Genomic DNA, 27290 nt, shown 5'->3' on the forward strand with positions numbered 1-27290 from the left:
AATCTTTACCAAGTTATCATTGTGCAGATCTTTGTTCACCTTTCATGTGTATGTGGGCTTTCTGTTATACATGTTGTTATTGAAGAGCCTTACTCCTTGAGGCCTGTTTTGTGACCAATCATATAGTCAGTTTTGGAGAAGGCATCATGAGGTGCAAAGAAGCTATATTCTTTTGTATTAGGATGAAATGTTCTATACATGTCGGTTAAATCCATTTGGTTCATAACGTCTGTTAGATTCTGTTTAGAAAAAAAGTGAGGTATTGAAGTCTCTCACTATTATTGTATGAGGTGCAAGTTGTGATTTCAGCAGTACTAAAGTTTCTTTTATGAATGTGTGTGCCCTTGCATTTGGAGCATAGATGTTCAGAATTGAGAGTTCATGTTGGTAGGTTTTCACTTTGAGAAGTATGAAGAGTCCTTCCTTATCTTCTTGGATAACTTTTGGTTGAAAGCCAATTTATTCAGTATTAGAATGCTACTCCAGCTTGTTTCTCGGGACAATTTGCTCCGAAAAAAATTTCCAGCCTTTTATTCTGAGATGGTGTCTGTTTTTGTCTCTGAGGTAGATTTCCTGTATACAGCAAAATGCTGGGCCCTGTTTACATTTCCAGTCTGGTAGTCTATGTTTGTTTTTTTTTTTTTAAATTTGGGAATTGAATCAACTGTTGTTAAGTGATATTAAATAAAAGGGATTGTTGCCTCCTGTTGCTTTTATTCTTTGAGGTGAAATTATGTTTGTGTGGGTATATTCTTTTGGGTTTGTTGAAACAAGATTACTTTCTTGCTTTTTCTAGCATGTAGTTTCTCTTCTATGGTAGAGTTTTTCATCTATTATCCTTTGTAGGGCTGTATTTGTGAACATGTAATGTGTAAATTTTGTTTTCTTATGGAAAATCTTGGTTTTTAGATATATGGTAATTGAAAGTTTTGCTGGGTCTGGTAGCCTGGGCTGGTATTTGTGTTCTGTTAGGGTCTTTATCACTCCTGCCTTGGATCTTCTGGTTTTTAGGGCCACTCATGAGAAGTCTGGTATAATTCTAATAGGTCTGCTTTTTATGTTACTTGACCTTTCTCCCTTTCTGCTTTTAATATTCTTTCTTTGTTTTTTGCATTTGTTGTTTTGATTATTATGTGACAGGAGGAATTTCCTTTCTGGTCCAATCTATTTGGAGTTCTGTAGGATTCTTGTATGTTCATGGGCATCACTTTCTTTAGGTTAGGGAAATTTTCTTCTATAATTTTGTTCAAGATATTTACTGGCCCTTTAAGTTGGGAATCTTCACTCTCTTCTATACCTATTATCCTTAAGTTTGTTCTTCTCATTGTGTTCTGAATTTATTGAATGTTTGGGTGGGAGATTTTTGCCTTTTGCATTTTTTTACTATTGTGTCAATCTTTTATATGGTATCTTCTGACCCTGAGATTCTTTCTTTTACCTCTTGTATTCTGTTGGTGATGCTTGTGTCTATGACTCCTGATCTTTTTCCTAGGTTTTCTATCTCCAGGGTTGTCTCCCTTTGTGATTTCTTTACTGTTTCTATTTCTGTTCTTAGATCCTGCATGATTTTGCTCAATTCCTTTACCTGTTTGGTTGTGTTTTCCTGTAATTCTTTAAAGGATTTTTGGGTTTCCTCTTTGAGGACTTCTACTTGCTTACCTATATTGGCTTGTATTTCTTTAAGGGGGTTATTTATCCTTAAAGTCATCTAACATCCTCATAAGATGTGATTTTAAATTAGCATCTTGCTTTTCTGGTGTGTTGGGCTATTCTGCACTTGCTGTGGTGGGAAAACTGGGTTCTGAGGATGCCAACTGGCCTTAGTTTCTGTTGTTTATGTTCTTGCACTTGCCTCTGGCCATCTTGTTATCTCTGGTGTTAGGTGGTCTTTCTGTCTTTGACAGTGGCTTAACCATCCTGCATGTTTATGTTTCAGCATTCCTGGGAGACCAGCTTTCTCCTGGCAGGATCAGGGCACAGAGAGCTGTGGCACAGGGTCAGCACTGAGCACACACAGAAACTGGAAGGATCCTGTCCCAGAATGCTCCTAGGCTCCTGCATCCTGTGGGTGCCAGGTGGGTCTCTCAGAGCAGATGTGGTCTCACCAGTATTCCCAATTGTATCAATACTTCTAGAGATCAGCTCTCTTCCAGCAGATATGGGCACAGAAAACAGTGGATCAGAATCAGCTCTGGGTACAGATGAAAACCAATAGGATCCTGTCCCAGACTGCTCCTTGGCTCCAGATCCCATGGGCTCCAGGAGGGTCTCTCAAAGCAGAAATGATAGAGTCCTACCTGTGCTTTCAGGTGTGACAACACTCCTGGAAGAATCTGTGTCTTTTTATTGGTTAATTGATTCCATTGATGTTGTGGAATATTAAAGAGCAATGATTGTTTTTTCCTGTTATTTTGTTGTTAATGTTGGTATTATGTTTGTGTGATTCTCCTCTTTTTGCTTTGTTGTGAGATGATTAATTTCTTGGTTTTTCTCTTGGTTATAGTTTTCCTCATTTTAATGAAGTTCTTCTTTTACTATTCTGTGACTGGTAAGTGGAAAATATTCTTTAAATTTGGTTTTGTCATGGAATGTTTTGGTTTCTTTATCTATGGTGATTGAGAACTTTGCTGGGTATAGTAGGCTGTTCTGATATTCTGTTTTCTTTAGGGTCTATATGACCTCTATCCAAGTTCCACTGGCTTTCATAGTCTCTGGTGAGAAGTTTAATGTGATTCTTTCAGTCTGCCTTTATATGTTACTTGTCCAGTTTCCTTTATCATTTTTATTTTTTTTTCTTTTTTCTCTGTATGTAGTGTTTGGACTATTGTGTTATGGGAGGAATTTCTGTTTTGGTCCAATCTATTTTGCATTCTGTAAGCTTCTTGAACAGTTATGACCTCCTCTTTCTTTAGGGTAGGAAAGTTTTTTTTTTTTCTGTGATTTTCTTGAAGGGGTTTTCTGGTCCTTTGAATTGGGCATTTTTACTCTTTACTATTCCTATTATTTGTAGGTTTGATTTTTTCAATGTGTACTGAATTTCCTGGACGTTTGGGGTTAGGAGCGTTTTGAACTTTGTATTTTCTTTGACTGTGTGTCAACATCTTCTATGTATCTTCTAAGACTTAGATTCTCTCTTCTATCTCTTGTTTTCTTTTGGTTATATAACTACCTGTCAATGGATTGAATAATCTACAAAAATGAGAAGTTCCCACAAACAAAAATAAAATCTTGAGAAATCTCAGGATAATAATTTTTCTGTTGTGTGAAAAAAATGACTGTAAATTTGAAATGGAAAAATTCTGTATACATCCCTAAAAATATGAACTTTAAGCAAGGTTATATGTCGCGCGCCCAATGTCCCGCCAGCAAGAACGACGCGCGGCAACAGGATTCTTCTGCGAGCAAGCCTTTACTGTGTTACAGCTCTTCTTCGTGTTACAGCTCTTCTCAGTGTTACAGCTCTTCTCAGTGTTACAGCTCTTCTTAGTGTTACAGCTCTTCTCAGTGTTACAGCTCTTCTGAACAGGGACCCCGAGCAGCAAAATCGCTCGGCTTATATAGACAGCAGTATGCTAATTATCTCTCAGGGATTGGTGGGGCTTGGATCACCCCACTACTTGTCCTCCAGGGATTGGCGGAGAATGAATCACCTCATTAGCATATTAACGGTCAACTAACACCTGGTGAATAAACCGCACATGTGCAGTACCGCTGTTCACCACTAGAGGGAGCCCTAGCAAGGGGTCAAGCCTGCACATGTGCAGTAAGTCGTTTATATCCAGACAAGGCTGGATGTCGGCGCCATCTTTGTTTCACCGCGCCGCTCTCTACAGTTATAATTCATAGAGGTATAATTTTGCCTGACTTCAAAAAATACTCTAAGGGAATGGAGAGATGGGTGAGCTATAAAAAGGCTAGGATCGAGCAGCTCTCTGCTCCCAGACCCCGTGAGAGAGAGAGACCTCACTGCCTGGTCAGGTGGGCACTCCTGAGGCTGCAGAGCGGAAGAGACCACCAAAACTGCTCACCCCTGCCCACATCCCTGGCCCAAGAGGAAACTGCATAAGGCCTCTGGGCTCCCGTGGGGGAGGGCCCAGGAGCGGCAGGACCCCTGCCTGAGACACCACCGGAACCTGAAGGAAACAGACCTGATAAACAGTTCTCTGCACCCAAATCCCGTGGGAGGGAGAGCTAAACCTTCAGAGAGGCAGACAAGCCTGGGAAACCAGAAGAGACTGCTCTCTGGACACACATCTCGGACGCCAGAGGAAAAAGCCAAAAACCATCTGGAACCCTGGTGCACTGAAGCTCCCGGAAACGGCGGCACAGGTCTTCCTGGTTGCTGCCGCTGCAGAGAGCCCGTGGGCAGCACCCCACGAGCGAACTTGAGACTCGGGACCACAGGTAAGACCACATTTTCTGCTGCAAGAAAGCTGCCTGGTGAACTCAAAACACAGGCCCACAGGAACAGATGAAGACCTGTAGAGAGGATAAACTACACGCCCGAAAGCAGAACACTCTGTCCCCATAACTGACTGAAAGAGAGGAAAACAGGTCTACAGCACTCCTGACACACAGGCTTATAGGACAGTCTAGCCACTGTCAGAAATAGCAGAACAAAGTAACACTAGAGATAATCTGAGGGCAAGAGGCAAGCCCAGGAACCCAAGCAACAGAAACCAAGACTACATGGCACCATCGGAGCCCAATTCTCCCATCAAAACAAACATGGAATATCCAAACACACCAGAAAAGCAAGATCTAGTTTCAAAATCATTTTTGATCATGATGCTGGAGGACTTCAAGAAAGACGTGAAGAACTCCCTTAGAGAACAAGTAGAAGCCTACAGAGAGAAATCGCAAAAATGCCTGAAAGAATTCCAGGAAAACATAAATAAACAAGTAGAAGCCCATAGAGAGGAGACACAAAAATCCCTGAAAGAATTCCAGGAAAACATAAATAAACAAGTAGAAGCCCATAGAGAGGAGACACAAAAATCCCTGAAAGAATTCCAGGAAAACAAAATCAAACAGTTGAAGGAATTAAAAATGGAAATAGAAGCAATCAAGAAAGAACACATGGAAACAACCCTGGATATAGGAAACCAAAAGAAGAGACAAGGAGCTGTAGATACAAGCTTCACCAACAGAATACAAGAGATAGAAGAGAGAATCTCAGGAGCAGAAGATTCCATAGAAATCAGTGACTCAACTGTCAAAGATAATGTAAAGCGGAAAAAGCTACTGGTCCAAAACATACAGGAAATCCAGGACTCAATGAGAAGATCAAACCTAAGGATAATAGGTATAGAAGAGAGTGAAGACTCCCAGCTCAAAGGACCAGTAAATATCTTCAACAAAATCATAGAAGAAAACTTCCCTAACCTAAAAAAAGAGATACCCATAGGCATAGAAGAAGCCTACAGAACTCCAAATAGATTGGACCAGAAAAGAAACACCTCCCGTCACATAATAGTCAAAACACCAAACGCACAAAATAAAGAAAGAATATTAAAAGCAGTAAGGGAAAAAGGTCAAGTAACATATAAAGGGAGACCTATCAGAATCACACCAGACTTCTTGCCAGAAACTATGAAGGCCAGAAGATCCTGGACTGATGTCATGCAGACCCTAAGAGAACACAAATGCCAGCCCAGGTTACTGTATCCAGCAAAACTCTCAATTAACATTGATGGAGAAACCAAGATATTCCATGACAAAACCAAATTTACACAATATCTTTCTACAAATCCAGCACTACAAAGGATAATAAATGGTAAAGCCGAACATAAGGAGGCAATCTATACCCTAGAAGAAGCAAGAAACTAATCGTCTCGGCAACAAAACAAAGAGAAAGAAAGCACACAAACATAACCTCACATCCAAATATGAATATAACGGGAAGCAATAATCACTATTCCTTAATATCTCTCAATATCAATGGCCTCAACTCCCCAATAAAAAGACATAGATTAACAAACTGGATACGCAACGAGGACCCTGCATTCTGCTCCCTACAGGAAACACACCTCAGAGACAAAGACAGACACTACCTCAGAGTGAAAGGCTGGAAAACAACTTTCCAAGCAAATGGTCAAAAGAAGCAAGCTGGAGTAGCCATTCTAATATCAAATAAAATCAATTTCCAACTAAAAGTCATCAAAAAAGATAAGGAAGGACACTTCATATTCATCAAAGGAAAAATCCACCAAGATGAACTCTCAATCCTAAATATCTATGCCCCAAATGCAAGGGCACCTACATACGTAAAAGAAACCTTACTAAAGGTCAAAACACACATTGCACCTCACACAATAATAGTGGGAGATTTCAACACCCCACTCTCATCAATGGACAGATCATGGAAACAGAAATTAAACAGTGATGTCGACAGACTAAGAGAAGTCATGAGCCAAATGGACTTAACGGATATTTATAGAACATTCTATCCTAAAGCAAAAGGATATACCTTCTTCTCAGCTCCTCATGGTACTTTCTCCAAAATTGACCATATAATTGGTCAAAAAATGGGCCTCAACTGGTACAGAAAGATAGAAATAATCCCATGCGTGTTATTGGAACACCACGGCCTAAAACTGGTCTTCAATAACAATAAGGGAAGAATGCCCACATATACGTGGAAATTGAACAATGCTCTACTCAATGATAACCTGGTCAAGGAAGAAATAAAGAAAGAAATTAAAAACTTTTAAGAATTTAATGAAAATGAAGGTACAACATACCCAAACTTATGTGACACAATGAAAGCTGTGCTAAGAGGAAAACTCATAGCGCTGAGTGCCTGCAGAAAGAAACAGGAAAGAGCATATGTCAGCAGCTTGACAGCACACCTAAAATCTCTAGAACAAAAAGAAGCAAATACAGCCAGAAGGAGTAGAAGGCAGGAAATAATCAAACTCAGAGCTGAAATCAACCAGTAGAAACAAAAAGGACCATAAAAAGAATCAACAGAACCAAAAGTTGGTTCTTTGAGAAAATCAACAAGATAGATAAACCCTTAGCCAGACTAACGAGAGGACACAGAGAGTGCGTCCAAATTAACAAAATCAGAAATGAAAAGGGAGACATAACTACAGATTCAGAGGAAATTCAAAAAATCATCAGATCTTACTATAAAAACCTATATTCAACAAAACTTGAAAATCTGCAGGAAATGGACAATTTCCTAGACAGATACCAGGTATCGAAGTTAAATCAGGAACAGATAAACCAGTTAAACAACCCCATAACTCCTAAGGAAATAGAAGCAGTCATTAAAGGTTTCCCAACCAAAAAGAGCCCAGGTCCAGACGGGTTTAGTGCAGAGTTCTATCAAACCTTCATAGAAGACCTCATACCAATATTATCCAAACTATTCCACAAAATTGAAACAGATGGAGCACTACCGAATTCCTTCTACGAAGCCACAATTACTCTTATACCTAAACCACACAAAGACACAACAAAGAAAGAGAACTTCAGACCAATTTCCCTTATGAATATCGACGCAAAAATACTCAATAAAATTCTGGCAAACCGAATTCAAGAGCACATCAAAACAATCATCCAACATGATCAAGTAGGCTTCATCCCAGGCATGCAGGGATGGTATAATATACGGAAAACCATCAACGTGATCCATTATATAAACAAACGGAAAGAACAGAACCACATGATCATTTCATTAGATGCTGAGAAAGCATTTGACAAAATTCAACACCCCTTCATGATAAAAGTCCTGGAAAGAATAGGAATTCAAGGCCCATACCTAAACATAGTAAAAGCCATATACAGCAAACCAGTTGCTAACATTAAACTAAATGGAGAGAAACTTGAAGCAATCCCACTAAAATCAGGGACTAGACAAGGCTGCCCACTCTCTCCCTACTTATTCAATATAGTTCTTGAAGTTCTAGCCAGAGCAATCAGACAACAAAAGGAGATCAAGGGGATACAGATCGGAAAAGAAGAGGTCAAAATATCACTATTTGCAGATGACATGATGGTATATTTAAGTGATCCCAAAAGTTCCACCAGAGAACTACTAAAGCTGATAAACAACTTCAGCAACGTGGCTGGGTATAAATTTAACTCAAATAAATCAGTTGCCTTCCTCTATACAAAAGGGAAACAAGCCGAGAAAGAAATTAGGGAAACGACACCCTTCGTTATAGACCCAAATAATATAAAGTACCTTGGTGTGACTTTAACCAAGCAAGTAAAAGATCTGTACAATAAGAACTTCAAGACACTGAGGAAAGAAATTGAAGAAGACCTCAGAAGATGGAAAGATCTCGCATGCTCATGCATTGGCAGGATTAATATAGTAAAAATGGCCATTTTACCAAAAGCAATCTACAGATTCAATGCAATCCCCATCAAAATACCAATCCAATTCTTCAAAGAGTTAGACAGAACAATTTGCAAATTCATCTGGAATAACAAAAAACCCAGGATAGCTAAAGCTATCCTCAACAATAAAAGGACTTCAGGGGGAATCACTATCCCTGAACTCAAGCAGTATTACAGAGCAATAGTGATAAAAACTGCATGGTATTGGTACAGAGACAGACAGATAGACCAATGGAATAGAATTGAAGACCCAGAAATGAACCCACACACCTATGGTCACTTGATTTTTGACAAAGGAGCCAAAACCATCCAATGGAAAAAAGATAGCATTTTCAGCAAATGGTGCTGGTTCAACTGGAGGGCAACATATAGAAGAATGCACATCGATCCATCCTTATCACCCTGTACAAAGCTTAAGTCCAAGTGGATCAAGGACCTCCACATCATCCAGACACACTCAAACTAATAGAAGAAAAACTAGGGAAGCATCTGGAACACATGGGCACTGGAAAAAATTTCCTGAACAAAACACCAATGGCTTATGCTCTAAGATCAAGAATCGACAAATGGGATCTCATAAAACTGCAAAGCTTCTGTAAGGCAAAGGACACCGTGGTTAGGACAAAACGGCAACCAACAGATTGGGAAAAGATCTTTACCAATCCTACAACAGATAGAGGCCTTATATCCAAAATATACAAAGAACTCAAGAAGTTAGACTGCAGGGAAACAAATAACCCTATTAAAAAATGGGGTTCAGAGCTAAACAAAGAATTCACAGCTGAGGAATGCTGAATGGGTGAGAAACACCTAAAGAAATGTTCAACATCTTTAGTCATAAGGGAAATGCAAATCAAAACAACCCTGAGATTTCACCTCACACCAGTGAGAATGGCTAAGATCAAAAACTCAGGTGACAGCAGATGCTGGCGAGGATGTGGAGAAAGAGGAACACTCCTCCATTGTTGGTGGGATTGCAGACTGGTAAAACCATTCTGGAAATCAGTCTGGAGGTTCCTCAGAAAATTGGACATTGAACTGCCTGAGGATCCAGCTATACCTCTCTTGGGCATATCCAAAAGATGCCTCAACATATAAAAGAGACACGTGCTCCACTATGTTCATCGCAGCCTTATTTATAATAGCCAGAAACTGGAAAGGACCCAGATGCCCTTCAACAGAGGAATGGATACAGAAAATGTGGTAGATCTACACAATGGAATATTACTCAGCTATCAAAAACAACGAGTTTATGAAATTCGTAGGCAAATGTTTGGAACTGGAAAATATCATCCTGAGTGAGCTAACGCAATCACAGAAAGACATACATGGTATGCACTCATTGATAAGTGGCTATTAGCCCAAATGCTTGAATTACCCTAGATCCCTAGAACAAACGAAACTCAAGACGGATGATCAAAAGGTGAATGCTTCACTCCTTCTTTAAATGAGAAAAAAGAATTCCCTTGGCAGGGAAGGAAGAGGCAAAGATTTAAACAGAGACTGAAGGAACACCCATTCAGAGCCTGCCCCACATGTGACCCATACATATACAGCCACCCAATTAGACAAGATGGATGAAGCAAAGAAGTGCAGACCGACAGGAGCCGGATGTAGATCGCTCCTGAGAGACACAGCCAGAATACAGCAAATACAGAGGCGAATGCCAGCAGCAAACCACTGAACTGAGAATAGGTCCCCCGTTGAAGGAATCAGAGAAAGAACTGGAAGAGCTTGAAGGGGCTCGAGACCCCAAAAGTACAACAATGCCAAGCAACCAGAGCTTCCAGGGACTAAGCCACTACCTAAAGACTATACATGGACTGACCCTGGACTCTGACCCCATAGGTAGCAATGAATATCCTAGTAAGAGCACCAGTGGAAGGGGAAGCCCTGGGTCCTGCTAAGACTGAACCCCCAGTGGACTAGACTATGGGGGGAGGGCGCCAATGGGGGGAGGGTTGGGAGGGGAACACCCATAAGGAAGGGGAGGGGGGAGGGGGATGTTTGCCCGGAAACCGGGAAAGGGAATAACACTTGAAATGTATATAAGAAATACTCAAGTTAATAAAAAATAAAAAAGGAAGGAAAAAAAAGGCTAGGATCAAAACCAAAAAGACAAAATATATGATTAGTATCAATAAGGGGCATATCTATATCTGATAAAATCAGACATAAATTGATATGACAAAATGATAAGTAAAAATAATTTGACCCATTATTGAAAGGTTATTTTAAACAATGGTACACATCAAATACAATTTAAGAGAAAGTTATCTTATATTTAAAAAGAATTTATTATTAAAATGTTTTTATGAAATACATTTTTGTAGTGATTTTCCCTCTTCCAGAACCTTCTATTCCACCCAAACACAGAACATTCCCTCTCTCATTAAAAAACAAGCAAACACCCAAATCCAGTTGGGAAGAGAGATAGACCCTCAGAAGTGCAGACAGTCCTGAGAACTAGGAGGAGATAACTCTCTGCCCACATTCCTGACCCAAGAAAAAATCAGCTAGTGTCATCTGTACCCAGTGGGCACAGGGACCTAGGGACACTGAGGGTCAGGACCATTCAGGGTTCTGCCTGCACTGAGAGCTGAAAGCCAGTTGCCAGGAGCACCTACACATCTGAGAGCAGAGCTCTCTGTTCCCAGATCCAGCTGAAAGAAAACAGGTCTACAGGAATACTGACACACAGGCCTACAGGAGGGTCAAGCCACTGTCAGAGACAGCAAGACAAGCTAACACCAGAGACAACTTGATGGCAAAACTCAAATGCAGGAACCTAAGCAACAGAAACCAAAGACTACTTGGTGTCATCAGAACCCAGCTCTCCCACTACAGAAAATACCAGATATCCAAACACACCAGAAAAGCAAGATTTAGATATAAAAATCACATTTTATGATGATGATGGAAGAATAAAAGGACATAAATAACTCCCTTAAAGAAATACAGGACAACACAAGTAAACAAATAGAAGCCCATAAAGAGGAAACACAAAGATTCCTTAAAGAATTACGGGAAAACAAAATTAAACAGGTGAAGGAATTGAACAAGATCATCCAGGATTTAAAAATGGAAATAGAAACAATAAAGAAAGCACAAAGGGACACAGTCATGGAGATAGAAAACCTAGGGAAGAGATCAGGAGTCATAGATACAAGCATCACAAACAAAAAACAAGAGATAGGAGAGGGAATCTCAGGCACAGAAGAAACCATAGGAAACATTGAGACAACCTTCAAATATAATGTAAAACACACAAAGCTCCTAGTCGAAATAGTCCAGGAAGTCCAGGACACAAAATTAAGAGCAAACTTGAGGATAATAGGTACAGAAGAGAGTGAAAAATCCTAACTTAAAGAGAAAGTAAATATAATCAACAAAAGTGTAGAGGACAACTTCCTTAACCTAAGGAAAGAGATGCCCTTAAACATACAAGAAGCATATGAAACACCAAATAGATTGGGCCAAAAGAGAAATTTCTCCCATCATGTAATATTCAAAACACCAAATGAACAAAATAAAGAAAGAATATTAAAAGCAGTAAAGGAAAAATGTCAAGTAACATATAAAGGCAGACTTATAAGAATCACACCAGACTTCTCACCAGAGACTTCTCACCAGATACTGTGAAAGCCAGAAGATCCTGGACAGATGTCATACAGACCCTAAGAGAAAAAAATTCCATCCCAGGTTACTGTATCCTGCAAAACTCTCAATTAACATAAATAGAGAAACCAAGATATTCAATGACAAAACCAAATTAACACAATATCTTTCTACAAATCCAGCCGTACAAAGGATAATAAATGGTAAAGCCCAACATAAGGAGGCAAGCTACACCCTAGAAAAAGCAAGAAACTAATCGTCTTGGCAACAAAACAAAGAGAAGAAAAGTACACAAACATAACCTCACTTCCAAATATGAATATAACAGGAAGCAATAATCACTATTCCTTAATGTCTCTCAACATCAATGGTCTCAACTCTCCAATAAAAAGACATAGATAAACAAACTGGATATACAATGGGGACCCTGCATTCTACTGCCTACAGGAAACACACCTCAGAGAAAAAGACAAACACTACCACCAAGTGAAAGGTTAGAAAACAACATTCCAAGCAAATGGTTGAAAGAAGCAAGCTGGAGTAGCCATTCTAATATCGAATAAAATCAATGTTCAACTAAAAGTCATCAAAAAAGATAAGGAAGGACACTTCATATTCATCAAAGGAAAAATTCACCAAGAAGAACTCTCAATCCTAAATATCTATGCTCCAAATACAAGGGCACCGACATATATAAAAGAAACTTTACTAAACCTCAAAACACACATTGCACCTCACACAATAATAGTAGAAGATTTCAACACCACGCTCTCATCAATACACAGGTCATGGAAACAGAAATTAAACAGAGACATAGACAGACTAAGAGAAGTCATGAACCAAATGGACTTAACAGATATTTATAGAACATTCTATCATAAAGCAAATGGATATACATTCTTCGCACCACCTCATGGTACTTTCTCCAAAATTGACCATATAATTGGTCAAAAAACAGGCCTCGACAGATACAGAAAAATAGAAATAATCCCATGCATCCTATCAGACCACCACAGGCTAAAGCTGGTCTTCAATAACAATAAGGGAAGAATGCCCACATATACAAGGAAGTTGAACAATGCTCTAATCAGTGATAACCTGGTTAAGAAAAAAAGAAAGAAAGAAATTAAAGACTTCTTAGAATTTAAAGAAAATCAAGGTAAAACACACCCAAACTTATGGGACACAATGAAAGATGTGTTAAGAGGAAAACTCATAGTTCTGAGTGCCTGCAGAAAGAAACAGGAGAGAGCATATGTCAGCATCTTGACAGCACACCTAAAAGCTCTAGAACAAAAAGAAGCAAATACTCCCAGGAGAAATAGAAGGCAGGAAATAATCAAACTCAGAGCTGAAATCAACCAAGTAGAAACAAAAAAGACCATAGAAAGAATCAACAGAACCAAAAGTTGGTTCTTTGAGAAAATCAACAAGATAGATAAACCCTTAGCCAGACTAATGAGAATACACAGACAGTGTGTCCAAATTAACAAAATCAGAAATGAAAAGGGAGACATAACTACAGAATCAGAGAAAATTCAAAAAATCATCAGATCCTACTACAAAAGCCTATATTCAGCAAAACTTTAAAATCTGGAGGAAATTGACAATTTCCTAGACAGATACCAGGTACCAAAGTTAAATCACGAACACATAAACCATTTAAACTGCCCCATAATTCCTAACAAAATAGAAGCAGTCATTAAAGGTCTCCCAACCAAAAGGAGCCCACGTCCAGATGGGTTCAGTGCAGAATTCTATCAGACCTTCATAGAAGACCTCATACCAATACTATCCAAACTATTTCAGAAAATTAAAACAGATGGAGCATTACCGAATTCATTCTATCAATCCACAATTACCCTTCTACCTAAACCACACAAAGACCCAACAAAGAAAGAGAACTTATGACCAATTTCCCTTATGAATATCCAGGCAAAAATACTCAATAAATTTCTTCCAAACCGAATCCAAGAGCACATCAAAACAATCATCCATCATGATCATGTAGGCTTCATCCCAGGCATGCAGGGATGGTTTTATATGTGGAAAACCATCAACGTGATCTATTATATAAAGAAACTGAAAGAACAATACCACATGAACATTTCATTAGATGCTGAGAAAGCATTTGACAAAATTCAACGTCCCTTCATGATAAAAGTACTGGAAAAAATAGGAATTCAAGGCCCATACCTAAACATAGTAAAACCACATACAGCAAACCAATCACTAACACTAAACTAATAGGAGAAAAACTTGAAGCAATTCCACTAAAATCAGGGACTAGACAAGGCTGCCCACTCTCTCCCTATTTATTCAATATAGTTCTTGAACTTCTAGCCAGAGAAATCAGACAACAAAAGGAGATCAAGGGGATATAGATTGGAAAAGAAGAAGTCAAAATTTCACTATTTGCAGAAAATATTATACTATATTTAAGTCATCGCAAAAGTTCCACCTAAGAACTGCTAAACCTGGTAAACACCTTCAGCAAAGTGGCTGTGTATAAAATTAACTCAAATAAGTCAGTAGCCTTCCTCTACACAAAAGAGATACAATCCAAGAAAGAAATTAGGGAAACATCACCCTTCATAATAGTCCCAAATTTTATAAAATACCTCCGTGTGACTTTATCCAAGTAAGTAAAAGATCTGTACAAAAAGAACTTCAAGACTCTGAAGAAAGAAATTGAAGAAGACCTCAGAAGATGGAAAGATCTCCCATGCTCATGAATTGGCAGGATTAATATAGTAAAAATGGTCATTTTACCAAAAGCGATCTACAGATGCAATGCAATCCCCATCAAAATACCAATCCAATTCTTCAAAGAGTTAGACAGAACAATTTGCAAATTCATCTGGAATAACAAAAAACCCAGGATAGCTAAAACTAACCTCAACAATAAAAGGACTTCTGGGGGAATCACTATCCCTGAACTCAAGCAGTATTACAGAGCAATAGTGATAAAAACTGCATGGTATTGGTACAGAAACAGACAGATAGACCAGTGGAATAGAATTGAAGATGCAGAAATGAACCCACACACCTATGGTCACTTGATTTTTGATAAAGGAGCCAAAACCATCCAATGGAAAAAAGATAGCATTTTCAGCAAATGGTGCTAGTTCAACTGGAGGTCAACATGTAGAAGAATACAGATTGATTCATGCTTATCACCCTGTACAAATCTTAAGTCCAAATGGATCAAGTACCTCCACATCAAACCAAATACACTTAAATGAATAGAAGAAAAAGTGGGGAAGCATCTCGAACACATGAGCACTGGGGAAAATTTCCTGAAGAAAACACCAATGGCTTATGCTCTAAGGTCAAGAATCGACAAATGGGATCTCATAAAATTGCCAAGCTTCTGTAAGGCAAAGGACACTGTGGTTAGGAGAAAACAACAACCAACGGATTGGTAAAATATCTTTACCAATCCTACAACAGATAGAGGGCTTCTATCCAAAATATTCAAAGAGCTCAAGAAGTTAGACTGGAGGGAGACAAATAACCCTTTTAAAAGATGAAGTTCAGAGCTAAACAAAGAATTCACAGCTGAGGAATGCCAAATGGCTGAGAAACCCCTAAAGAAATTTTAAACATGTTTATTCATAAGGGAAATGCAAATCAAAACAACCCTGAGATTTCACCTCACACCAGTGAGAATGGCTAAGATAAAAAACTCAGGTAACAGCAGGTGCTGGCAAGGATGTGGAGAAAGAGGAACACTCCTCCATTGTTGGTGGGATTGCAGACTGGTACAACCATTCTGGAAATCAGTCTGGAGGTTCCTCAGAAAATTGGACATTGAACTACCTGAGGACCCTGCTATACCTCTCTTGGGCATATACCCAAAAGATGCCTCAACATATACCAAAGACACATGCTCCACTATGTTCATAGCAGCCTTATTTATAATAGCGAGAAGTTGGAAAGAACCCAGATGCCCTTCAACAGAGGAATGGATACAGAAAATATGGTACATCTACACAATGGAATATTACTCAGCTATCAAAAACAATGACTTTATGAAATTCATAGGCAATGGATGGATCTGGAAAATATCATCCTGAGTGAGGTAACCCAATCACAGAAAAACACACATGGTATGCACTCATTGATAAGTGGCTATTAGCCCAAATGCTTAAATTGCCCTAGATGCACAGAACACATGAAACTCAAGAAGGATGACCAAAATGCGAATGCTTCACTCCTTCTTTAAAAGGGGAACAAGAATACCCTTGGCAGGGAATAGGGAGGCAAAGTTTAAAACAGAGGCTGAAGGAACACCCATTCAGAGTCTGCCCCACATGTGGCATATATATATATACATATATAGCCTCCAAGCTAGATAAGATGGATGAAGCGAAGAAGAGCAGGCCGACAGGAACCAGATGTAGATCTCTTCTGAGAGACACAGCCAGAATATAGCAAATTCATAGGCGAATGCCAGCTGGAAGCCACTGAACTGAGAATGGGACCCCCGTTGAAGGAGTCATAGAAAGGACTGTAAGAGCTTGAAGGGGCTTAAGACCCCATATGAACAACAATGCCAAGCAACCAGAGCTTCCAGGGACTAAGCCACTACCCAAAGACTGTACATGAACTGATCTTGGGCTCCAACCTCATAGGTAGCAATGAATAGCCTAGTAAGAGCACCAGTCGAAGGGGAAGCCCTTGGTCCTGCCATGACTGAACCCCCAGTGAACATGATTGTTGGTGTGAGGGCAGTAATGGGGGGAGGATAGAGAGGGGAGCATCCATAGAAGAGAGGAGGGGGAGGGGTTAGGGGGATCTTGACCTGGAAACCGGGAAAGGGAATAACAAACGAAATGTAAGTAAGAAACACCCACTTTATTAAAAATGAAAAAAAATCATATTTCAATGATGATGATAGAGGACTTTAAGAAGGACATAATAACTCCCTTAATGGAATACAGGACAACACAGGTATACAAGTAGGAGCCATTGTAGAAGAAAAACAAAACTTCCATAAATAATTACAGGAAAACACAACCAAACAGGTGAAGAAATTGAACAAAGCTATCCAGGATATGAAAAGGAAAATAGATGCAATAAGAAAGCACAAGGAGAGAAAACCCTGAAGATAGATAACCTAGGAAAGAGATCAGGAGTCATATATTCAAGAATCACCAACAGAATACAAGAGATTGAAGGGAGAATCTCAGGGGCAAATTATTCCACAAAAAACATTGATGCAACTGTCAAAGATAATAAAAATCACAAAAGGAACCTAACCCAAAACATCCAGGAAATCGAGGACACAATGAAAAGATCAAGCCTAAGGATAATAGGTATAGAAAAAAAGTGAAGACTCCCAATTTAAATGGCGTCAACAAAAATTATAGAAGAAAACTTCACTAACCTAAAGAAAGAGATGCCCAAGAACATACAAGAAGCCTATAGAACTCCAAATAGATTGAACCAGAAAAGGAATTCCTCCAATCACATAAGAGTCACAATACCAAACTCACAAAACAAAGAAAGAATATTAAAAGTAGTAAGGGAAAAAGGGCAAATAACATATAAATGCAGGCCTATAAGAATTAGACCAGAATTCTCACCAGACAATATGAAAGTCAAAACATCCTAGGCAGATGTAATATGTCATACTAGACCCTAAGAGAACACAAATGCTAGCCCAGGTTACTGTATCCAGCAAAACTCTCCTTTTTTTCTTTTTTTTTTTTTTTTCGGAGCTGGGGACCGAACCCAGGACCTTGCGCTTGCTAGGCAAACGCTCTACCACTGAGCTAAATCCCCAACCCCCCCCCAGCAAAACTCTCAATTAACATAGATAGAGAAACCAAGATATTCTATGACAAAAATGAATTTACACAATATCTTTCTACAAATACAGCCATACAAAGGATAATAGATGGAAAACCCCAACACAAGGAGGAAAACTACACTCTAGAAAACCCAAGAAAGTAATCTCCTTACAATGTAACCAAAAGAAGAGAGATATACAAACATAATCCCACCTCTAACAACAAAATTAGCCGGAACCAACATCACTATTTCTTAACATCTCTTATCATCAATGGATTCAATTCCCCAATTAAAAGACATAGACTAACATACCGGATACATAGAGGACCCACCATATTGCTGCATACAGAAAACATACCTCAGTGACAAAGACTCACACTACCTGAGACTTAAACGCGGGAAAACAACTTTCAAAGCAAATCGTCTGAAGAAATAATATCGAATAAAATCGACATTCAGCTGAAAGGTATCAAAAAGATAAAGAAGAACACTTCATGTTCAGAAAAGGAAATATCGACCAAGATAAACTCTGAATCCTAAAAATCTATGCTCCAAATGCAAGGGCAACTACATTCATAAAAGAAACCTTACTAAAACTCAAAGCACACATTGCACTTCACACAATAGTAGTAGGAGATTTCAATGCCCCACTCCACTTTGATCAATGGACAAATCATGGAAACAGAAACTGAACAGAGACATAGAAAAATTATGAGAAGTTACGAACCAAATGGATTTAACAGATATTAATAAAACATTTCACCCTAAAACAAAAGGATATACATTCTTCTCAGTACCTCATAGTACCTTCTCAAAATTGATCATATATTTGGCCACAAAACAGGCCTCAACAGATAGAGGAAGACAGAAATAATCCCATGAATCCTATTAGATCACCAAGAACTAAGGATGGTCTTCAATAACAACAAAAAAACCCACAAAGCCCACATATACATGGAAGATGAACAACGCTCTACTAAATGATAATTGGGTCAAGGAATAAATAAAAAAGAAATTAAAGACTTCTTAGAATTTCATGAAAATGAAGGCACAACATATTCAAACTTATAGGACACAATGAAAGCAGTGCTGAGAGGAAAACTCATAGCGCTGAGTGCCACCAAAAAGAAACAGGATAGAGCCTACATTAGCAACTTGACAGCTTACCTAAAAGCCCTAAAACAAAAAGAAGCAAATACACCCAAGAGGAGTAGAAGGCAGAAAATAATCAAAATCAGGGCTGAAATCAACCAAGTAGAAACAAAAAGGACTATACAAACAATTAACAAAACCAGAAACTGGTTCTTTGAGAAAATCAACAAGACAGATAAACCCTTAGCCAGACTAACCAGAGGGCACAGAGAGGGTATCCAAATTAACAAAATCAGAAATGAAAAGGGAAGCATAACAACAGAATATGGGTAAATTCAAAAAAAATCATCAGCCCCTACTACAAAAGCCTATGTTCAACCATTCTGGAAAATCTAGAGGAAATGGACAATTTTCCAGACAAATACCAGGTACCAAAGTAGGAACAGATAAACCCTCTAAACAACCGCATAACTCCTAAAGAAACAGAAGCAGTTATTAAAAGTCTCTGAAGCAAAAAGAGCCCAGGACTAGAAGGATTTAGTGTAGAAATCTATCAGACCTTCTTAGAAGATCTCATACCAATACTGATGAAAGTATTCCACAAAATAGAAGCAGATGGATCACTACCAAATTCCTTCTATGAAGCCGCAATTATGCTTACACCTAAACCACACAAAGACTCAAAAAGAAAGAGAAAAGGAATCAGAAATGAAAAGGGAACCAATTTCCCTTATAAATATTGGTGCAAAAATACTCAATAAAATACTCGAAGACCGAAGGTAAGAACATATCAAACGATCATCCATAATGATCAAATAGGCTTTATCCCAGATATGGAGAGATGGTTCAGTATATGGAAATCCATCAATGCAATCCACTATATAAACAAACTCAAAGAACAAAACCACATGATTATTTCATTAGATGCTAAGAAAGCATTTAGCATAATTCAACACCCCATCATGATAAAAGTCCTATAAAGATCAGGAACTCAAGGCCCGTACCTAAACATAGTAAAAGTGATATACAGCAAACCAGTAGCTAACATTAAATTAAATGGAGGGAAGCTTGAAGCAATCCCACTAAAGTCAGGGACTAGACAAGGCTGCCTACTCTCTCCCTACTTATTCAATAAAGTACCCAAAGGCCTTGCCCGAGCAATCAGACAATGAAAGGAGGTTAAAGGGATACAAATTAAAAAGGAAGAAGTCAAAATATCATTATTTGCAGATGATTTGATAGTATACTTAAGTGACCCCAAATGATCCACCAGAGAACTACTAAGCCTGATAAACAAATTCAGCAAAATGGCTGGTTATAAAATTAACTCAAATAAATCAGTAGCATTCCTCTACTCAAATTATAAACAGGCTAAGAAAGAAATTATGGAAATGACATCCTTCACAATAGTCCCAAATAATATAAAATATCTTGGTGTGACTTTAACCAAGTAAGTGCAAGATCTATATGACAAGAACTTGAAGTCTCTGAAGAAATTGAAGAGGATTTCAGAAAATGGAAAGACCTCCCATGCTCATGGATAGCAGGAGTAATATTGTAAAAATGTCCATCTTGCAGAATGCAAACTACAGATTCAATGCAATCCCCTTCAAATTTTTAACTCAATTCTTCACAGAATTAGAAAGAGCAAGTTGCAAATTCATTTGGATTAACAAAAATCCCAGGATAATTAAAACTATTCTCAACAATAAAATAAATTCTGGGGGAATCACCTTCCCTGACCACAAGCAATATTAAATAGCAGTACTGATAAAAACTCTATGATATTGGTACAGAGACACACAGGTAGATCAGTGGAATAAAATTGAAGGCCAGAAGTAAACGCACATACCTATGGTCAATTGATTTTTGACAAAAGTGCTAAAAAACATTCAGTGGGAAAACGATAGCATTATCAACAAATGGTGCTGGTTCAACTGGAAGTCAGCATGTAGAAGAATGGAAATCATCCATTCATATCCCCCTGTACAAAGCTCAAGTCCAAGTGGATCAAGGACCTCCACTTCAAACCAGAAAAGGGCAAACTAATAGAAGAAAAAGTGGGAAGAGCCTTTAACAGGTGGGCAAAGGGGATAATTTCCTGACCATAACATCAATGGCTTATACTCCAAGATCAAGAATCGACAAATGGGAAATCACAAAACTGCAAAGCTTCTTTAAGGTAAAGGACACAGTTATTAGGACAAAATGGCAACCAACAGATTGGGGAAAAAAATCTTTACTAACCCTACATCTGATAGAGAGCTAATATCTAAAGTATTAAAAGAACTCAAGAAGTTAGACTCTAGAGAGCCAAATAACCCTATTAATACCTGGGGTACATAGCTAAACAAAGAATTCTCTGTTGAGAAATATCAAATGCCTGAGAAATACCTAAGGAAGTGCTCAACATCCTTAGTCATCAGGGAAATGCAAATCAAAACAACCCTGAGATTCCACCTCACACCAGTCAGAATGGCTAAGATCAAAAACTCAGGTGACAACAGAAGCTGATGAGTATGCGGAGAAAGAGGAAAACTCCTCCATTGTTGGTGGGATTGCAAACTGGTACAACTACTCTGGAAATCAGTCTGTAGGTTCCTCAGAAAATTGGACATGGCACTATCTGAGGACTCAGCTATACCTCTCCTGAGCATATACTCAAAGATACTCTAACATGAAACAAAGACACATGCTCCACTATGTTCATGTCAGCCTTATTTATAATAGCCAGAAGTTGGTACGAACCCAGGTGCCCTTCAACTGAGGAATGGGAACAGAAAATGTGGTACATCTACACAATGGAGTACTATTCAGCTATCAAAAACAATGACTTCATGAATTCATAGGCAAATGGGTAGAACTAGAAAATATAATCCTGAGTGAGGTAACCCAATCACAAACATAAACACACACACACACACACACACACACACACGTACACACATACACAAATACATAAACACACACACAAACACATAAACACACACACACACACACACACACACACACACACGGTATGCACTCACTGATAAGTGGGTATTAGTCCAAAATCTCAGATTACTCAATCCACAGACCACATGAAGCTTAAGAAGGATGACCAAAGTGTGGATGCTTCAGGGGCACAAAAATATTCATAGGAGGGGATATGGAGACAAAGTTTGGAGCAGAGACTAAAGCGATGGCCATGCAGAGCCTTCCCCACCAGGGTACACTGCCCATTTACAAACAGTCACCAAAACTAGATAATATTGATAAAGCCAAGAAATGCACACTGGCAGGAGCCTTATTTAGTTGTCTCCTGAAAGTCCCAGTGAGAGCATGTCAAATACAGAGGCAAACGATAGCAGCAAACCACTGAACTGAGAATAGGGTTCCCTTTGGAGGAATTAGAGAAAGGATTGAAGCAGTTCAAGGGGCTTGCAACCTCATAAGGACAACAATACCAACCAAGCAGAGCTCCCAGGGACTAAACCACTACCCAAAGATTACACATGGATAGACCCATATCTTCAGCTGCATATGTAGCAGTGGATGGCCTTGTTGGGTACCAATTTGAGACCATCTTGGTCCTGCCAAGGTTGGAATCCCCCAGGGCTGGAGAATGTAAGGGGGTTGGAAGGAGGTGAGATTATGGAGGGGGAACACCATCATAGAGAAGGGGAGGAGGAGGGGATAGGGGTGTTATGGCCTGGAAACTGGGGAAGGAAATAACATTTGAAATGTACATAAAAAAATCCAATAAACAAACAAACAAAACATTCTTACAGGTAGTTACAGGTTGTAATGACTATTTTTAAGGGATGGGTGTGTACCGGATTTTATGTTGTCTCCATGGGCAAATTATATCTTATCAAATGGATCAGAAGATATTGCATGGTGTGTTCTTTCATGTGGTGACTTAATTGAGTTCAAGAGAGTGTATGGTTGCAGAATGCACCTGGCCCACCATGGAATTAGGATTTGTATGCCTGGTGTGGTATGCCCTGGGAACTAGATGGGTAGATTGCTACAGGGCTCAGAGAATGGCCATCAGAATGCAAGATGGGATGGAGCTGTGAGTAAGGCCATGGTGCCCACTGGTGGACCACCTGGGTCAGAGGGAGCCTAGGAAAAAAGATGCAGAGAGGTGCTCTCAGGAACCAGTCATGTAGAGCACTCGCCCATTTTATTTTTGACTGCAACATGCCACCATTATCTCTCCAAAATCATGGCCTTACAGGGTAAGGAATTTCCCTTAATTATCTGATTGGCTGAGAAAGACTGGCCCAATTTGAGTCCCATCCTATGAGAAAGCAACAATCTCTGACATTATTAATGATACTCTGTTATGCTTGCAGATAAGAGCCTTGTATAACTGTCCTCTGAGAGGTTCTCCTTAGCATCTGTCCAAAACAGATGCAGAAGACCAACAATCTAACATTGAATAGAGGTCATGGAGTCTTATATAAGAGTTACAAGAATGATTGAAGGACCTGAAAGGGTTAGGAGGGGTTAGGAACTCCACAGGAAGACCAAGAGAATCATGGGAGCTCTCAGAGAGTGAACTACCAATCAAAGAGCATACATGGATTGAATCAAGGTTCCTAACACATATGTAGCAGAAGTGCAGCTTGGCCTTCAAGAGGGTCCTCCAACAACTGAAGCAGAGCCTGTCCTTAAATCTGTTGCCTATTTGTGGAACCCATTTTGAAACAGGGTTGCCTTCTCTGTCCCCAGTGAGAGAGGATATGCCTAATCCTGGGAAGGGGAATTCTGGGAGGGACTCAATGAGAGGAAGACTAGTAAGGGGCAGCAGTGATTAGGATTTACATAATATTAATCAATTAGTTCATTAATAATGATACCATGACTCTCCGCCAGATCGTGGCCATCATGGACACGAATCGCGTGCAGCCCATCAAACTGGCTAGGGTAACTAAAGTGCTGGGCAGGACCGGTTCGCAGGGACAGCGCACACAGGTGCAAGTGGAATTTATGGATGACACCACCCGCTCTATCATCCAAAATGTCAAAAACCCTGTTTGAGAGGGTGATGTGGTCACCCTGTTGGAGCCAGAAAGAGAAGCTCGGAGGTTGCGCTGACCTTACTGCTGGGTTCTGGATATCCACTCCTTAGCCCATGGATTGACCTACAAATGCTAAATAAATCATTTGTATTCAAAAAATAATGATACCATGAAAGTTAGGTAAGAAACCTATAATTTCATGATAGGCAAAATATGATTGTTAATCTTTGTCATCAAAATAATGAAATTTAGAATCATTATGGAAACACATATTTGACTATATCTTTGGGGGTATTTTAGAAACATTTATTTGAGCGTAGAATTCCCACCCTTAGTATCAATGAAACCATCTTTAGTAAGTTACACAAACTGAAAAACAACACAAAACCAGAAAGAACAAACAAATATACAAGAAAGATGAAAATGCAAGCCACAAAATAAAATCATTCTGCGATACTTCCTGACTGTAGATGCCATGCTTGTTCCATCACGGCCTTTTTTCCATGATGGAGTATTTTATCAATACATGACTCAAATCCTTCAATTTTAATTTCCTTTTGTTATATATTTTATAACATGTATTATAATAATACTGAGATATTATACATATATTTAATATACATTATATAAGCACTGAGAAATTGCTTATTATAGAAAAATTGGAACTGAGAGGTAAGGCCATCACCGGTCACCATCAACTGTAGTTATTCTTTAGAAACTGAACTGCAGAATTTAGAACTTTGGATACAAACTCCCTAGAATGTTATAGACGTCAGACCAGACTATTCTAGTGGGAGTTCACAAACCAGAACACCAGCAATAATATGAAGAGGGAAGCAAATGGTTCATGTGGTTTTAAAGGATTACAAGGGACTCATCTCCCTGGCATATAAACCATTCTTTTTAATTCTGACAAAGCATATGTTATTTTGCCTGTGTACTGAGTGCAAGGCTGAATTAAAAAGTAATTGACTGATGTTTGACTCTGAGTGTCTATATCTATTCTAATCAGTTGCTGAAGGAAGTCATTTTGATGATGATTGGGCTAGTAACTGGGAGTATAGAAAAATAAGGAATTGTTTTATCTACATTTATTTGGATACAAATAGGAAAGACAGTGGCCAAATTATCTTTTTTTAAAGATTGTGTAAGTATACATAAGTGACAATAACAGTGCAACCAGAGAACTAATACAATTAACAAACACATTCAGCAAAGAATGTGGATACAAAAGTAACTCAAAAATCAGTAGCCCGGAAACCGGGAAAGGGAATAACACTTGAAATGTATATAAGAAATACTCAAGTTAATAAAAAAAAAACTAAAAAAAAATCATTAAACAGAAAAATGATAAAAATACAAAAAAAAAAATCAGTAGCCCTCTGATACAGTGATGACAACAGAGGTGTAAATAAATCATAAAAATATCACCTTACACAATAGTCTTAAATAGTATAAACTATTCTGTGGTAACAGAAGTAAATCAAGTTAAAGACTTGTGTGTTGATAGCTTCAAATCTTTGAAGAAAGAAGTTGAAAAAGGTATCAGAAGATGGAATGATCTTCCATGCTCATGGATTGTAAAGGCAATCCTACCAAAAGCAATCCACATATTTAGTACAATCCCTTTCAAAAGTCTAAAACAATGCTTCGCAAATCTTGAAAGGACAATTCTCAACCTCATATAGGAAAAACAAAAACACAGAATAGCTAAAAATAAATTGAACAATAAAAATAACTAATAAAATAACAAGAAAATATCACCATTCCCAAGATCAAGTTATTATACTGAGTAGTGATTTTTTAAAAAGCATTTTATTGCCATAAAAACAGACATGTTGATGTTAATGTTGGGTTTTAGACCCAGGATGAGGTGCTAAGGTCCATATTTAATATAACAAAGTAGACCTGGACTCAAATTTTTTGAAGCATCCCTCAGTTCCTACCTGTTACAGGGCATGGCTGACATATCCCAATCTCTACTCTGAATTGAACAACTAAATATTCAACACATTGAAGAATCTACCAACCCATGGAATTGCTTATAAAAAATCTGGAAAATAGAGGATGCTTTTAACAAATTGAAAAGCCATAAATAAGATGATCCATGCAATTTTCTTTTAACAGTCAGGAATCCCATTGCCTTCTCTAATACCTAAGTCATAGCCTCTAATAGTAATTGATTTAAAAGATTGCTTTTTCATAATCCCTTTGCATATGCATAACAGGGAAAGGTTTGCTTTCTCAATACCTATTTACAATAATAGTTATCAAATAAAGAGATATCATAGAAGTATTACCACAAAGAATGTTAAGCAGTCCTACCTTGTATATCCATTTTGTAGCACGGCCATCAGAAATAATTTGCAAAGTTTGCTTAATATAAAATGTATCATTATGTGAATGATATTATTGTCTGATTTAGATGCAAATACTTTAGGAAAAAAGTGTTTTATGAATTAAAGCAAAGTTCACCTTGCTAGGATATTACAAATTGCTCCTAAAAAATTACCGAAAGAAGTTTCTGCTCATTATCTTGGATATATGATAGGTCTATAGAAAACTACACCACTAAAAGTAAAAATCATCAGAGATTAGTGACAAACTGTTAATTATTTTCAAAAATTTCTAAGAGATATTAATTGGCTATAACCCATAATCGAATTAGCTACTCAAGAATTAAGTAATTAGTTTCAAATATTACATAAGTACTTAAATAGTTCTAGAAAATTGTCAGATAAAGCTGAAAAGGTAGCGGCTGTCAAAGAAAAGGAATTACAGGATGCATATGTGAATCGTTTGGATCCAAAGCAGGATTGTATTTTGTTTTTGGTTTTGGTTTTGTTTTTGTTTTGTCCTCTACAATTCTCCTATAGAAATTTTTATTCAGAAAATAGACATTTTAGAATATATATTTTAGCAGAGAAACAGAAAAAAATTAAAGACCTATGTAAAAAAGATTTCTGAATTGTTTCTAAAAAGAAAAGCGAGAATTTGTCAGTTAGCAGGAATAGAACCAGCAGAAATTGTGGTACCATTTTATTAATGCTGGAATTACCTCATTGAGGGCTGAAAATGAATATTGGCAAAGAGCTTGCAATAATTTTTGAGAAAGATTAAAACAAATATCCGAAAAGTAAGAGACATAAGTTTTTAAAAAGATTCAATTGGGTTCTCCTTCATATAGTAAAGGGACACTAATTTCTGGAGCCCCTAAATTCTACACTATTGCATATCAGGAAAGGCAGGTTATAAATCAGGGAAGATAAGTAAAGTGGCTCACAGCCCTTATGATTCAGTTCAAAAAAACAGAGCTGTATGCTATTCTTATATTATTGATGTTTCTCAATCTCTTTATATAGTTACTGACTCTTAATAAGAAGAAAACACTTTTTTTACATTTAGAAACAACTAAACTTA

The 27290-nt window shown here is 38.2% G+C and overlaps 1 pseudogene; it reads left to right on the top strand.

Annotated features, from left to right (window-relative positions):
- Positions 1-23736: 23736 nt before the first annotated feature.
- On the top strand, positions 23737-23946 carry LOC108350606 (40S ribosomal protein S28 pseudogene; annotated as a pseudogene).
- The last annotated feature ends 3344 nt before the right edge of the window (positions 23947-27290 follow it).

Source organism: Rattus norvegicus, chromosome 3 (assembly GCF_036323735.1).
Source record: "Rattus norvegicus strain BN/NHsdMcwi chromosome 3, GRCr8, whole genome shotgun sequence".
Taxonomy (NCBI): domain Eukaryota; kingdom Metazoa; phylum Chordata; class Mammalia; order Rodentia; family Muridae; genus Rattus; species Rattus norvegicus.